Source organism: Protopterus annectens, chromosome 3.part1, assembly GCF_019279795.1.
Source record: "Protopterus annectens isolate FY-2018-M chromosome 3.part1, PAN1.0, whole genome shotgun sequence".
NCBI lineage: Eukaryota > Metazoa > Chordata > Ceratodontiformes > Protopteridae > Protopterus > Protopterus annectens.
The window spans coordinates 530,136,157-530,153,708 of NC_056732.1; positions in this window are offsets into that span (position 1 = coordinate 530,136,157).

A 17,552-nucleotide genomic window follows, 5' to 3' on the forward strand; every position below is an offset into this window, starting at 1 on the left:
CTGCATACTGACGAAATAAGGCAATTGAATGCATTCAAACTGACAGAGTATTGTCATGCAGCAGTGATTGCCATGATTAATTCAATCACTGTGCATATTAAAACAATAAAAAAAAAAAAGCAAACGGTGTCCTTGTCTCAGAGAACACACATCTTACAAGGGAGATCCGCTTGTCAAACAAGCCCATGAGAAAAGCAATCAGGTACACTGAAAACACTAAACATTATAGCCTGGAAGACTGCTGCAGTATCCTATGGCACAATGCTACCTAAAAGCAGTAATGAAAAAGAAGAACGTCACTCACAAAATGTAATGCATTTCAAGTTATTTTAATAAAAAGGGATCGAGGCATTTAGAACAATAAAATTACCAGATTGTGTCACCAACATAACCCTTGTGAACAATGTCAATAGCACTGACGATGCATTAACACTGTTGCCACTTTGTGCAGGGCTTGGGACTTGCATGTATATTATGGAATGTTTACTGTATTCTGCATCATAGTTATATCACTAAACATTCTGGACGTCAAGCCATTATCAGTGAACAATACCCCGACATTAAGCATGTTCATAGGTTCATAGGTGTGTACTAAACTAATGGCTTTGGAGCCTTTACAAGCCTAGCCCAAAAAAATTGCCACGGCACCATGCCACCCGATGTTAGTTCACAGTGTCCATACCCAGTAGTGCAACTGGAATGATCTCTGGAGTGAACTTTCTGTTACCCATCCACTCGTCAAGATTTCTCTTAAAGAGGGCCAGTGAGGTGCTCTGCTTGACATGAATGGGAAGCTTATTCCAGAGTATGGGCAGTCTTTGGGAGATGAACCTGTCCCTCCAGCATGTTCTGTTAATTGTGGTAATGAAGTAGTGATCTCTGGAGCGTGTGGTGTGGCGGGATTGGGATTTATTTAGGTATAGCATTTCAAGTAGAACTGGGTCAGACATGGCTTTGTAAGTCAAGCAGAGATCACCTCTAAGTAGACAATAAGAGACTGAAAACAGCTGAAGTTTCTTGAATCTGCCCATGTAGGACATGTGTTTAAGGCCTAGGATTCTCTTTGTGAGGTACTTTTGTGGCCTCTCCAGCTGTTGTAGGTGTCTGGTCAGGTACATTCCAAACAGGGCATTATATTCAATGATTGGTCTAATGAGGGATGAGTAGAGAGGGATGATGACCTCTTTCTTCATGAATGTGAAACCTTTGGTTATAAGATGTGTCACGTAGAAGGACTTTCTGACCACAGTGGCAATGTGGTGGTTGAAGGTTAGGTGGCTATCAACCTGGGTGCCCAGATCTCTTATGGCCCCTTCAGTGTTCAGTGGGTTCTCATCAATATGGTAATTCATGGGAACTGAGTTTTTTCCAAAGGGAATGATAATGCATTTTTTGGCATTAAGCTTCAGGCCATGGTTCCAACACTAGTCATTGGTCACAGAGAGGCCCTTTTGTAGGATGTCTCCATCACTTGAGGAGTTGATAATGACTCCTAGCTTGTACTCATCAGTGAACTTGGTCAGCCAGAGTCCTTCTGTGTTGGCCTGGACTTTTGAGAAGTAGATGCCAAACAGGAGAGGGACCAGGACTGAGCCCTGTGGGACTCCACTCATGACTGATCAACAGTCTGACTTGGAGTCTGCAACTTTAACTCTGTGGGTCCTGTCTGTGAGCCCACCTAGTGATGTAAAGATTGATGCCTAGTTTGGTGAGTTTATCAATGATACCTGAGTGGGGAATGGTATCAAAGGCCTTGGCCAGGTCGAGGTATGCTGTATGCACTAACCAACCAAAGGACACTTGTGAAAAAACACTGAAGGTAAGAAAAAAACAGCCAAGGAGTGCTAAAAAAAATCCCAGTTCTTTATTCTAAGCGCTTTTGTTCATCCACACTATACAATGAACTTCTTCAGACATTGTATATTGTGGATGAACAAAAGCGATTACAATAAAGAACTGGGATTTTTTTAGCACTCCTTGGCTGTTAGGCTGTATGCACTGCCTTAGCCTCATCCACAGTCTTGGTGACTGCCTCAAAGAAGTCAACCAGGTTCAGCAGACAGGATCTTCCCTTGACAAAGCCAAACTGTGTGGGGTCAAGAGTTTGAGATTGCCTATATCTTTGTTAAGCAGGTCCATGATGATGCGCTCCATAGCTTTGCATACCAGGCTTGTCAGGCTAATAGGGTGATAGTTCTCAAGGTCTGCAGTTGCTCCCCCTTTATGGAGTGGGATGACTGTAGCAGTGCACCATTCATTAGGGACATAGCCTGAAGTAAGGCTGTTATTGAACAGGGCACACAGATGTGGTGCCAGTTCGTTTTGTAGCTCATGTAGGATGCAGCCAGGGATATTATCAGGTCCCATGGATGCTGTATTCTTGGCTTTGGACAATGCAGCTTTTACCTGTGCTGCAGAAATGGTGGGTACCAGGCTTTCATCTGGTATTGTGATAGGGCCCTTGAGGGAGGATAAAGGGGTAAAGTTGGCACTGAATCTGCCGGCCAGTATGTTGGCTATATCTGTTGGCTCAGTATAAGATGTGCCATTGTGTAATAACTCAGAGCAAATCTGGGTATTGCCTTTGAGGTTTATGATATAGCTATAGAAGGCTTTGTGGTTGTTTTTGGTGTCAGCCGCATTTCTGCCTTCATAGCTGGCTTTAGAGGATTTGATAAGGGATTTCAGCTTTTTGTTGAGACTGATAAGGGAGGTTTCCAGTCTTGTGACTTCATTTTTTTCTGTTCTTTTCATGTTCTTCCTGAAAGGATAATGAGTGAAACAATGAGGTGAATTTAATGGATAAGTTTGCTCGACTGATTTTATTATATCTAGTTTTGTATTTGATTTAGTTTTATTACCTTTTCTCTTGTTCGTTTTTTCTCTTTCTTTTCCTGTTTCTTTTCACTCCTTAGCCTTTAATTATTAAATTGCATTGATGGAGATATTAGTTATTATTTATTTAGCAGTATAATTAATTGAAAACTGTGAATGATTTAATTAAGTGAATTTCAAATACATAAAAAGATTGTAATTCACTCATTAAAGATTTTAATCTACCCCTGCAGGCATTTGCTGAAGCATTAGGGAGTGGTGGTTCTCACCTCCTGAGTGTATTTTGTAAAGTCTTTATCATACTGTGCATGAATATTTCTTAGTAAACAAGTCTGCATGCAACACTAATCTTAAAACTTCAGTCCTATTGTAGAAAAGCTAGGGAACCATTTGATCAATCATCAACTGTTTCTTCAAATGTAAATACATTGAACGGAAAGTGTGGAAACAACTTTCAACAGTGGAGTTTTTTCCCACTGCTGAGCAACTTTCAAGTGGGGATATATACGTTTGGGGGTGTGAGGTGTCCCCCCACATGGGAGTGGGGCAGGGAGCTTCCCTTGCAAACACACACACACACACACACACACACACACACACACACACACACACACACACACACACACACACACACACACAAACATATATATATATATATATATATATATATGTATATAAACCTGATTGACTTCTTTGAAGCAGTCACCAAAGCCATTGATGAGGGTAAAATGGTTCACTCAGCATATCTTGATCTCGCCAAGGCTTTCAACACCATCCCCCACTCTGGAATTATAGATAAGCTCACTAAACTAGGTATAAATCCCTATGTCACAAGATGGGTTGCCAACTGGCTCATGGACAGAACCCACACTGTGAAAGTAGCAGATTCCAAATCCGACTTCAGATCAGTGACAAGTGGAGTACCACAGGGTTCAGTCCTGGGTCCTCTCCTGTTTGGTATCTACTTCTCTGAAGTGCAGGCTAACACAGAAGGTCTTTGGCTAACAAAGTTTGCAGATGACTGCAAACTAGGAGCCATAATCGAAACTCCTAACAATGTGGACAAACTACAAAAGGGCCTCACTGAGACAGATACCTGGTGTCAAAGCCATGGCCTGAAGCTCAATGCCAAAAAGTGTATTGTCATCCCCTTTGGTAAAAACTCTGTACCCATGAACTACCACATAGCTGGTAGTCTACTTAATGCCGAAAATGTGATGAGACCTTGGGATACAGGTGGACAGTATTCTCTCCTTTGATAATCACATCACCACAGTGGTCAGGAAATCCTTCTACATGGCTCATCTCATCACAAAAGGATTCTCATCCAGAAAAAAAGAGGTCATTGTTCCCCTCTACTCATCACTCATTAGACCCATTATAGAGTACAATGCCCCTTTTGGTATGTACCTCACAAGACATCTACAACAACTGGAAAGACCACAGAAATACCTCACAAAGAGGATTACTGGCCTCAAACAGATGCCCTACGCAGACCGTCTCAAAAAACTACAGCTTTACTCCATCGCATATCGCCTACTCAGGGGTGATCTATGCCTAACATACAAAGCTATGTCAAACCCAGAGCTGTTGGACATGCTCCACTTAAAGAACTCCCAATCCCGCCGAGCTACACGCTCTAGGGACCTAAACCTTGTCACCACAATAAACAGAACATGCTGGAGGGATACATTCCTGTCCCAGAGACTTCCCATACTCTGGAACAGACTACCTATCTATGTCAAACAGAGCTCCTCATTAGCACTCTTCAAGAAAAATCTTGATGATTGGATGGGAAAGGGGAAATTCACCCCAGGGATCACTTCTGTGGCTCTGCTCGACAGGGGCACAGGAAAATAATTTTCTTGGGTGGCGAAAGCCAGGGTACATTTTTTGGCTAGGCTTATATAGGCCCTAGGGCCAATAGCCTAGTACCTACCTATGAACCTATGAACCTATATATATATATATATATATATATATATACATACATATATACAGTGGAGGTTCACCAAAAGTTGTCTCAGCACAATTGTTTTGCTGTGTCTGCATGTGATAGATTAGCTGTTGACCAATTGATATGCTTCTGAAAAACTAATGTTTCTGTCAATGAATGTGCTGCTGAGCCAAGAAGGCAAGACTAAAACTGTAATGGAGAGCTTTCTAAGGAAGAATGTGTACCATAAATGATAATGGTATTCAGAGAAAACTGTTAACTAAAAAAAGACTCAAATTTTGAAAAGCAATTAAAATGGCTTGAGTATGAGCAGCTAACAGATATGTTGAGGCTACATATCTGCATAAGAGAAGTTTTGAAACAAAGGCAAAGATGATGACATTTGATATAACAGTGCATGTCACATTGTAAATAATTTGCATAAGGTTCTTTTTTTAATTCTCCTGTAGCTGACCATCAGTAGACAACAGTGCATCTCTTTTATTGGATTGCTGAGCTGACCTATCATTCTCTGGCCTCCTCCCACAGTTGCTTCAGTAAGGACTTGAGCTGGTGAAGAAATCAAGGCATCACAGGGTCTGCACCATGCTGCTTGCTGGGAGTGTTTTTCTATAAGCCTTTAACTTCCCCTCCCAGTGCCCTGGACGGATTTGCAATGGGGGCATACTAGCATAGCAAACAGCTGCTTTAGTGAATCAGCCAATGTCTCCCCACCCAATCTGTTTAAGACAGTACCCCATGTGCACCCTTGGCTTCTTCCAGGGATTGACTGTGGGGTGCACGCACTACTCCACAAGAATAGCCACACCCATCCATCCCTGCCGGTTCCTCAGATACCCTAGCTGCTAATCAAGCTCAGGTCACCTGTGCTATAGTCAGGGCTTTATCCCTCTATGTCATGACCTGGCATCAGCTTAAGATTCAAATGTAATTAAAGGCATGCAGTGCAGTGCATGAGACCATTGAGTAACATAGGCAGATTTCCTTATAACACTGTCTAACCATTAACCTTCTCAGAGTCACATAAGACAAATGAAGGGTAAGAGAATCAAACCCTGAGCTGCAAGAAGCAGCTCATTAACAGTTCATAGACTTATTCCTCTGCACTCACTGCCAGACAATTATGCTAAGAAGCAAATGTTTGGTTAAAGCATGGTATAGATACTATGGATGCCATCAGCAGCATCATTTCAGATAATAACCAAACAAGTGTTAACTGGTCAGAGTGGTAAAGCTTGCAGAAATAATGCAACACTTTCAAGCGAGACTAATAAAAAGTGCAAAAATCAAAGTCAGGTTTGAAAGTAAACAGCTTTAGTATGAAGGTTAAGTTAGATAACATGAGCAAGAGGCTGAGATATAGAAAGAGGGAGACCAGCAAAAAAGAGTGTATTACTCTATACCCTGGAGAGAATGTGAATCTCTAAATATATTCTATAGTATATAAACTAAAACTAAATGATGGCACTGTACTAACAGAAGAAGACAGCAGCTGGAGTATCATTTTGATGAATAATGCAGAACATGCAAAATTGTGAAGAGATGTACATTCTCAGCTCTTGAGGAACACGTACAGGACCCATGACAGATGTTCTGGGGGCTGCTGAAGTTATATCTGCACTCAGAGACCACAGAAACAAACTATCTTTGGCTGCTACATTCTGGCCTGCTCTAAATTTATTGGGACAAGGTTGATTAAAGAAATGAGTGAGATTGGAATCCTTTAAATCACTCATATGAGATCAAATAAACGCATTCATATAATGTTTTAAAGCATAGTAGGATGTTTAAAGCTTAGCTGAGTACACAGAATGGAACTGCTGCAAAGATACCTATCAGTGAATGTATTTACATTTTTTTTCAAAGGAGTCACATATGCTTTGAAGTCAGCTGTAGAATCAGAATTAAACAATTTCTTGCAAAAGAAAAATAATAAACTTGTGAAGTTTACAGAATATGTTGCATCCACTGTTCCTGTCAGGGAGTCAGATAGTTCCATCATGATATATAGTCACTACAAGGTTACACAGGACAGAGTTATTGTGCTTGGAATAAAACCTCATTAAAAACAAGGACGATTAACTTCTTTTGTCAGCTTTTAAGCTTTGTTTTTTTTTCCAAAGTAGACATAAAAGAGGCACGCAAACAAACTGTGTTAGACACATTTTAAAAAATATGCAAATAAGCACTAATAAAGGTTTCTTCAGATGCAGTAAAATTACCTTACAGTTGTTTATGTTATGTTTCAAATAAGGGAAGCATATTGTAATGTGTCAAGTTTCAGTTTACCTGGGAGATATTTTGGTAAAAAGCAAAACAGAAAAAAGAACAAATATCTACCTCAGTGATTGCGACAACCTGGTTATAAAATGCTGACTTCTGCTTTAAATGAGCTACGTGTACCTTGTGAACACAAAGTGACATTTCTGGGTAGTAAGATGTGGTGGATTTGCATTCAGTCATAGATACAGTGCAAGCAATCCAGCAAAACCAAAATCTAATAACAGCTGGGATTCATACAGGTGAACTGCACCAAGGCAGTGATACATCCAAGGGGCTTGATGTGTAATGTGACTGAAGCTTAATTATGTATGTTACCAGGCAAGAATAGCACTAGCGTACATAGACTAAATTCACATAACATAGCAGATAAACAGTGTTACCAGATTGTGCAGTGCTGCAGCAGGACACTGAATGAACAGTGCTGCTATAGCATGTACACAGCATGAAAAATAAACTGTCTCACTGCACCCCAAGCAGTATGGTCAGCAACACACACAATGCTGCAGTCGTCAGCATCAGAATATGACTGGAAGCATAGCAAGGGTGGGGATAAGGGGGCAGCTGCCCATGAGCAACGTGTTAGTGGGTGAGATCATGAGGTGTAGTCCCTGCATTTGTTTTTCTGTGCTAGAATTTCTGACTTTTGGTACAGAAATAAGAAGTGCACTTCAGCTTCATGTGTGGAAAAGCTGCAGCAAGCTGTTCATTATAAATGTGGCAAGCAGCTTGCTACAGTTTAAAAGTGAAGAGTTCATCTGCAGAGCTGGGGGGCTGGGATCTGACTTGTAGTGCCAGATTAAGGATGAAGTCTTTTTTTTTTTTTTTGCTCTTCATGGGCTGGTTGTCAGATTGTGGACCTGTGCCAGGTGATAGATGATAGATGAGCCAACTATGGTTCTGACCATGACAGAGAGCTAAAGATATTATAGCATATAACAGTGCTGTACAAGAACACAAGAAGAGCAATGTGGGGGTGTGCACCAAAGTGCCCAATGTACTCATTATATAAAGGGGGAGCAGAAGGGGTATATAGGGAAGGAAGAATGGGGAGTACAGCAAACAGAGGGAAAAATCACAAGGGTGATCAATAAGGAACACGGGCGGGGGGAGAAGGGTAATTTTGAAAGATAAATCTAATTTTCTTAAGAAAATGAGAAGGGTAAAAGGGAAAGGCAATACAAGATGTCCCTGCCTCAGATGGAGCGATAGGGCAGGTATCAGGTGCAAACAGACAAATACTGGAGACAGTGTTACAGGAATGCTAAACATACAAAAAGTGAGCTGGACCATATATAGTCCTAGACAGATGGAAGGTAGACAACTGGTGGTGGATAGGGATGGAGAATGTAAAATGGCTAAAAAATGATATAGAAGGGAGGATTAATACCAGAATGGGGACTGGGGTGCTGAGGTTTGCCAGTCCTGAAGGCAGCAACCCCTGGCTTCACACTCTGAGGTGGCTGATGTCATAGATTATGTTTCCCTCTGCTGGCCTGATGGTCAGGGCTTTCCAGCACAGCAACTCATCAAGCTGTTCAAAAATGAACTGCACATTACGTGAAGTTGAGTAAGATGCCCTTTATAAGCACTATCTGTCATTCAGGTTAATCGGGTTCTCACCCTTCAATACCCATACAATAAATAATTTCTTTATACTTGATTATTTTCATTATAAAGTCAGTCCCAGTACCACTAATATGACAAATCTGGGAAACCCAATTCCCAACATTAGTCAAATTATATAGCTTGTGTTATTGCTCTAGAACTTTTTGTGTTTGATTCAGATGAAATAATTGACACAAGTTGAGATGCTCTAGACAGCAACATTGCTCTTAATATAATGCAATAAGGAAAGTATAAAGCATCCTTCTAGAGAAAATGAATGTCTATGTGCTTCTCATCATGTTTTGTATACTACATAAGTCCTGATTCCTTTACCTTGCCTATCTCAGGAATTCATCTGCGCTTTCACCCATGCAACTTTAAATATCCCAGAGAACACAATAGTATCATTGCTTTCTATTAAATTCTACAATCCACTGTTGAATAAACATTGTACTTCCATTATTATTGCTACACAAGTCAGTTACCTGTGGGTGCAGCCCCTGATAGTTTGCCCTTAATGATTGGGCAATAATGAATGAAATAACCCTGCTGTCCATGTATGACTACTCACTGAGCCTGACAGGCTACATCATAGGATATCACTAGATTGATACAGCAGTAAAGGGGCAGGCTGTATCTCCTACTGCTCTGGGGTACTACATGCTACAGGAAAATCTAAATACAAGCTATCACAACTATAAAAAAAATTACCAGCTATTAAACATGAATTTCTCTTAATTGACTGGATGCAAATGCATAGCTTTACAGACTATAGCACACAGACTTCAATATAAGAGAAACTTCTATGTACAACAAAAACGTTGTTAACTTTATCGATGTGTCGTGGATTCCCTCAATTCTTATAGCAATGATCAAAGAAAGGAACAAAGCTTACAATGAATGGAAAAAGGATGCCAACAGCCTTTTATTCCATGAACTAAAATGTGCCTTTGGAATCAAAATAAACACTGCTAAAACACAATACTTTACAAATCTTCAAGCAGCGTAACTAGGATCCCCCCAAAAATACCAGACTTCAATAAAATTGCTGAGTTCAAATAAAATATTTCCAAAATGTCATCAATATCATGACTAACTCCCAATATGGAAGATGCCATCATTGCTAATATACCATCTGCCATCTGCTTCTACCACCTCCTGATTTGATTATCCTAATACTATTGTTCCCTCTCTTAATTTACACAAAGTACTTTACTATACCCCAATGTATTTTAAATCAGCTACCTATAAGACAATTAAAAATACCTCATGGAATTTAAGTATAATTTCAACCTACTAGTTAACTATCTGTACCATAAATTACTGAATTCCATGGCTGCTCTTAGCTCTGATTTATTAGCCCATATTTTTAACTTATATCTCCCAACTGGTATTCTATCCACCTAGCTATAAACAGCATCTTGCCAGTCATCTGAGATTCCTCATCCCAACACTGCCTCTGACTACAGGCCTTTAGTGAAATCTTTAGAAAAAAAATATTTATGAGCACATTTTGGAATTTATTTGAAAATATGATCTGTTCACAGAGAGACAGCATGGCTTCTACCCATATATCACACTCAGAAAAACATCTTTGCCCTTACCTCCAAAAGTTTCTCAAATACACAGAAAAGACTCTTAACAGAGACCATCTTTCTAGGTCTCAAAAAAGCCTTTAAATTGTGAATCACGATCTTCTAGATAAATTAACAGGCTGTGATTCCTCTTCAGAAGTGTTCAGCTTGACTGTGAAAAAAGATGATATGATAGTTTTTCAAAGAATCCCACCCTATGGTACTAAGTTAAAAGGTTTTAAGGAGTGGTTATTAAAAGAAATAAATGCATTTATGGAAAACAACAACAATGGTGAAGTAACAGATATCATACTCTGGGATGCATTAAAAGTTCACATCTTTAGTGGAGTTAAAGCTTGGTATTTTCAAAGGAGAAAGGAATGGGACAAGGAACTTTCTGATTTACAAGCCAAAATAGATAAGTTGAAACTAAATTTAAAATCAAATGATAAAGCAGTACTTATTTCTAAGCTAAACCACAAATATTTAGAAATATTGAATCATAAGGTTGCTATAAGCTTAGAAAAGATTAAACAACAGTCCTATTCAGTAAACCCCAGACATTTACATAAACTAGCTATCAGATCCAAACAAATTAATAAACAAAATCACATTAATGAAATTAAATATAAGAATAATAACACAGTAAAAAGAACAACTGATTTAGGAGGTATATTAGAAGCCTTTAGAAATCATTATCGGTCAATCACTGCCATGCAATCACCACTAGATTCAGACAATGTAATAGATACATTTCTACAAGAAAATATCAAGACTAAACTATCAAAACAAGAAAATAGTACCCTAAATAAACAAATAACCTTAGCAGAAGTGAAATAATAAGTTAAACATCTGAAGGATAATAAAGCCCCAGGGTTAGATGGGATAATCCCATAAATATATAACATTTCTCCAGAGTGCACAATAAAGTTTTTATTAAACACATTCTTCATGGTTAAACAAGACTTAATTTTCCCTCCCTCATGGAAGTACTCAATAATTTCCCCCATTCTGAAACAAGGTAAGGACCCTCAACTATGTGCATCCTATAGACCCATATCATTGTTAAATATCGATTATAAAATTTTCATGTCTATCCTGGCCAAAAGACTAAAGAATATATTACCCAGTCTAATACACTTTGATCCAACTGGCTTTATCTTCCATTAAAAAGTGCACGGCAATATTATTACGCTGCTATCTCTAATAGACATTGCAAACAAAACAAAGAAACAATTAACTGTTAATAGTCTGGATATTGATAAGGCGTTCAATTCCCTTAGTTGGTCATACTTACAAAAAATCTTTAAAGAGTTTAACTTTATTTCAGATTTCACTAAACTGATATTAAATATTTATAGTGATTCTAAAGCATTTGTTAAGATTGGTTCATGTCTATCATCCCCAGTAAAAATTCATAAGGGAACTAGACAAGGTTGCCCTCTATCCCCATTATTTTTTGCTTTATCAGTGGAACCTTTTGCTTCATTTATTAGAAATAACCCAAATATCAAAGGATTTCAAGTTAATGAGGGATACTGTTCAAAAGTTCAGCTTTTTGCTGACGATATTCTACTAACATCCAGTGACATGGAAAGCTCTTTACAACATATCATGAATGCCATAATTCTATTTGGAAAAATCTCAGGGCTCAATTTTAATCAAAATAAAACCAAAAGACTTTTAATCAATAAGAAAATAAATAACAATTTGCAAAAATACAACACATTCAACTGGGAAATGATAAGATAAGTTCAGCTTTTTGCTGACGATATTCTACTAACATCCAGTGACATGGAAAGCTCTTTACAACATATCATGAATGCCATAATTCTATTTGGAAAAATCTCAGGGCTCAATTTTAATCAAAATAAAACCAAAAGACTTTTAATCAATAAGAAAATAAATAGCAATTTGCAAAAATACAATACATTCAACTGGGAAATAATAAGATAGATTATTTAGGAATAAGCATTAAGAATAAGTGGAATGTGACTATTAAATTTAACTTCACTAAACTGGCAGCTATAATCAGTGACTTGACTAAAAAGTGGAACAAAATGTTTTTCACCATGGAAGACAGACTTACATTAATAAAAATGATTATTTTGCCCAAGATTTTAGTTTATATACAGTCATTGATTTTACCTCCTTCTAAGAAATTCTTTAAACAAATAGATTCCCTATTACTAACTTTTCTATGGTTCCCAAAGAAACCAAGAATAGCCCATAAATGGCATGTTCGAGCATAGGACAGTAATGGGATTGGTTTTCCCAACATAGAATTATATTCAAAATCTGTTATTATTAACATGATACTATGCTGGATTTCATCCATATACACCTCTAGCTGAAAACAACTGCATAAAATACATATAACTTCCTCTGAAAACGCAGAAACCCAGTTTAAGGAAACCTTTAGAATTAACAAAATATTTTGGATACTCTGTGAATATTGTTTATATAATAAAAAAATTAGCTACCTCTCACATGGTATAAACCAAATATTGTATATTTTCAAAAATATAATCAACAACAATTATAGTCTAAAGAACACCTTTTTCATTATATTTCCCATAGCTTATACACCAGATTGCCTAGATACCTTCAATACCAATAAGATGCAAAATCTTAAAGAGAATAATCTAAAGTTTTGGCACTAGTTAATAGACGATAAGAACATCCAACCAATGAACTTTCTCTTAGCCAGATATAATGTCTGTCAAGATAATCGGCTCTGTATTCAATCTTTAAGACAGTTTGTTGAAAATAAAGTGAGTGTCAATAAATCTGGAAACTGATATTATACCAAGATTGATACAACTATTCATATGGTGTAGTTCGATGAACACTGAACATAAATTAAGCATATCACCTGTATATAAAATCCTACGAGAAGACTTGATTACTTTTGACCAAGCTTTTTGGAATTAGTCCATAAAGATTAATGGTGAACCTTTATCTAACAATAATAAGAAACAGTTATTAAATTCAATAAAAAACACTTCATCATCTATATGTTGAAGATTATATACCTGGAGATTTATTCATAGAAGCTTTTACCCTCCACACAGAATTGACCTTATAACCAAGAGTAATGAAAGCAAATGCTGGAGGTGTGGTGATATTCTTGAAGCCAACTGGGTTCATATGTTCATTGAATGTAGAACTCTCACACAATACTGGAGTGATTTTAGACATTTCACAAAAGCCTTGTGGTCTGATAACTGTCAATGTCCCTACCCCAAGTGTAATTCCTAGACATCAGTTACCTGTTCTTTGGTTAATTCTAGCTATTGCTAGAAAAATAATTACATTGAAGTGGAAAAATAAGCAAGATCTAATGTTTACTGAGTTTATTTCAATAGCAAAATCTGTATGTAAAAAAGAAATGCAAACTATTTATCAGAGATCATCAAATGTAACACACAAAAGACTAGCTTGCCAAAAATTGGAGAGATTGTTAGATAAATATTGAATACCTTTCTTGGATAAAACAAATGTTTATCATGGATGTTTGTATATAGTGTAAATAGTTATTATGTTTTATATTGTTTTATGTTAATACTTTATGTCCATGTTTATTAACAAAATTTAATAAAAATGTTTTTGGAAATAAAAAGAAGTGTTACAGTGGTTTAAGAATCACCCACAGAACAGGAATTTCTACATAACTGGTAAACATAGGCTCTTCCGGATTTATCCGCAGTGGGGTCCCACAAGGTTCTAACTTAGAACCCATTCTCTTCTCCTTGTGTATAAAGTTCATTGCAGTATTTGACACATTTAATAGTAACTTTGAATGATGATGATATAGTCCTAACTGCTGCTCACAATGAACCCATCAGCTAGTGATTTTACTGCAAAAGGACTTTTACTCAGTTAACAACCAACTTGCCTCAGACAAGCTCACCATCAATACTACTAAATCCACAGTCATGCTGCTTGGAGCTGCTAAAACACTAGCAAACATTTCCACACCTCATATTACTGACCCATCTGGTAACTTACTCCTTTTTACTAAACAACAAAAGTATCTTGGTGTTTTACTTGATGTCACATTGTCATTCCAAAATTGTACAGCATCTGCTATTGCTAAAGTCTCTTTATAATTTAAGGTTGCACAAAACTTTGCTCATCACATTATACCTGAAGTCTGATTAGTCTTGGTCATCAATGTAATGTTCCCTCGGTTGGAATATACTTTACCCATATTATGTCTCCCTTGTCATGTCAGAATATAGCTTCACTGCCAATAACTGAAAATACAATCATCTATTCATCTAGCTAGACACACTGAACACATTAACATTACTCTTAGTAAAGCAAAATGGTTACCTAGAGTTTCCAGGTCATCACAAACATGGGTAAATGCTGCCCCCATTGTAATGTCCTCACTGATTAGATCTAACCGTATAGCTGTTTCCACTGAAATAAAAATAAAATTCCAGGACCCAGCAAACCTTGGTACTTTTAGAAATTATTCTAACCCATACTTTCTATTACTGACACCCTTGCAAAATTCCATGGTCCCCAACCCTGAGAATACCACTATTTATGTGGAATTGTTCACAGAAACCCTGTGCGATCATGTTAATGGCTGAATTGAGCAGATGTACCTACCTGAAAAAAGCCATATTTATTATATTTATATATTATTATATTATTATTATAGATTTATATATTGATATGCATTGGAAGCCTTTTCCAGAAGAGTGGCAATCTCTGAGAGATGTAGCTGTCTCTCCAGCAGGTTCTGTTTATGTTGCAGCCTAGATTGAGGTCCCTGGAATGAGTAACTCTAGTCCCATTTGACTTATGGATGTGCAGCATTTCCATTAGGTTTGGGTCAGAGATAGCCTTGTAAACCAGACATAAGTCACATCTAAGTAGTCTATACACTACTGAGTACAGTGACAGCGACTTCAGTCTGTCTGTATAAGACATATGCTGGAGACCCTGAATTTTCTTAGTCAGAAATCTCTGAAGTCTCTCAAGTTGCAGCAGGTGTCTGGTATGGTACATACCAAAGAGAGCATTATATTCAATAATAGGCCTGATGAGGAATGAGTTCAATGGAGTTATAACCTCTTTTTGTCTTGAGGCGATGCTTTCGTTAATCAGGTGAGCAAAGTAAAATGCCTTCCTTGCCACAATAGACAAATGGTGGTCAAACTTGAGGTCACAGTCAATTTGAGTTCCCAGGTCTCTTGCTATTGAATAGTACTTAGGACACTATTGTTTATTTTATCATCAGCAGGGACATTGTTTTTACCAAAGGGAAAAATTATGCATTTTTTAGCATTTTGGCACCAATCATTGGTCTGGGTAAGCCCCTTTTGAAGCACGCTGGGATCACTAGGGGATTCAATGACAGCACCTAATTTGCAGTCATCTGCAAACTTGGTTAGCCACAGCCACTCTGTTTTGGTCTGGACTTCTGAGTAGTATATGCCAAACAAGAGGGGGCCCAGCACTGACCCTTGTGGGACCCCACTGGTGACAGGTCTGCTGGTAGAGGTGAAGTCTCCCACTTTGACTGAGTGTTGTAGATCTGTGAGCCAGTTTCCAACCCACCTGACAACATATGGGTTGATATTCAATGAGGTTAGTTTGTCAATGATGCCCAAATGTGGGATAATGTCAAAGGCCTTGGCCAAGCCAAGATAGGCTGTGTGCATGGCTTTACCCTGTATGGCTTTGGTCACATTCTCGAAGAAGTCCACCAGGATTATCAGGCATGATCTGCCCTTGACAAAACCAAACTGGGATGATTCCAGGGTTTTTATGTCACCTATATCCTTATTTATGAGGTCTGTGATGATTCGTTCCATTGCCTTACAGATGATGCTAGTTAAATTTATGAGTCTATAGTTACTCGGGTTTGTTGCCGAGCCACCCTAGTGGAGGGGGATAAAAGTTGCTGTTTTCCATTCACTTGGGACAAAGCCAATACTCAGGCTGCAGTTGAAAAGAGTGCTTAGTGGAGTAGTGAACTCTTGTTTTAGAACATTAACAATGCAGCCCAGAATGCCATCTGGTCCCATGGAGGCTGTATTCTTAGCCTTGGAGAGAGCATTGATGACTTGCTCTTTAGAGATGATGAAGCCATGGTTTGCAGTATGCTTGGGGAGATAGGAGGGTGAAATGTTTGCCAAACCTTGTCTGCTAGCAGGCTTACAATTTTCAGAGGGTCAGTGTGTGTGTGATGCCATCCACAATTAGTTCAGCACAAACTGAAGTCCTACCTTTTGGGCTGTGGGTGTAGATGAAGAAAGCCTTATGGTTATCCTTGGTTATGGTTGCTAAATGTTTCTTATAGTTGCTCTTTGAAGATTTTATGAGTTGCCTTATTTGCTTATTTAGGCTGAGGACGGTGCTCTGCCAGTTCTGGGATCTCAGTTTTGTATCTTTAGGCAGCAGCTTCTTTAGCTTAATGCTAGACACCCACCAGGATAAGGCTCTTGCTTTAATCCTATCCAACACAGCTGTGTCTATATATTTGTGTAAATGTTTATACAGGGCATCAGTGTATACATTAGTATAGCCATCAATGCCATCTGTGGAAACTGAAGCTTGGAAGTTGATTATACCTTCTGTTAGGAGGGTATAGTTAGCTTTGGTGTTTTTTTATCCTGACTTCTCCTTTGGGGAGTTCAGGTGCTATTGCTACTTCAGAAATGACTGATTTATGGTTGTATTTAACCAGTGCGGGCTCTATACCTGAGGCACTGCATCTGTCACTCATATTGGTGAGGACCAGGTCTAGAATATTGGAGCCTCTTGTGAGGTGGTGCACTATTTGGTCCAGAACATTTGAGTTAACAAAGTCCAGGAACTTTTGTGCGAGTGAGTTTGGAATCATATAAGTTTCCCAATAAATGGAAGGATAATTGAAGTCACCCATGACTAAGGTGTTAGGTTGTACCTTAATTATCCCAAGTAAGTTTAAATAAGCTGTGTGGGCATCTTGGATCATAGAAGGGGATCTATAACTGATGATGACCTCAAGGGGGGGGGGTCTTACCCATGGTAATTTGAACTTGGAGTAGCTCCATAAAGTTTTCTTGACTAACCAGTCTAGAGGTGTAATTATCTTCAATGAAGGTTTGAACTTGGTATCTCTGCAGATTAGGAGAAAAATATGGGGGTATCAGGCAGGGTGCCTGTGTATTTTAGGGTGACTAACATATGGGTTGTACAGTTGGTGGTACCTCTGCATATGAAGGTTTATGTGTTGGGTGCATATTATGAATATGAGTCATGGTGTGTGAGCTTTCGTTCTCACACCTTCAATT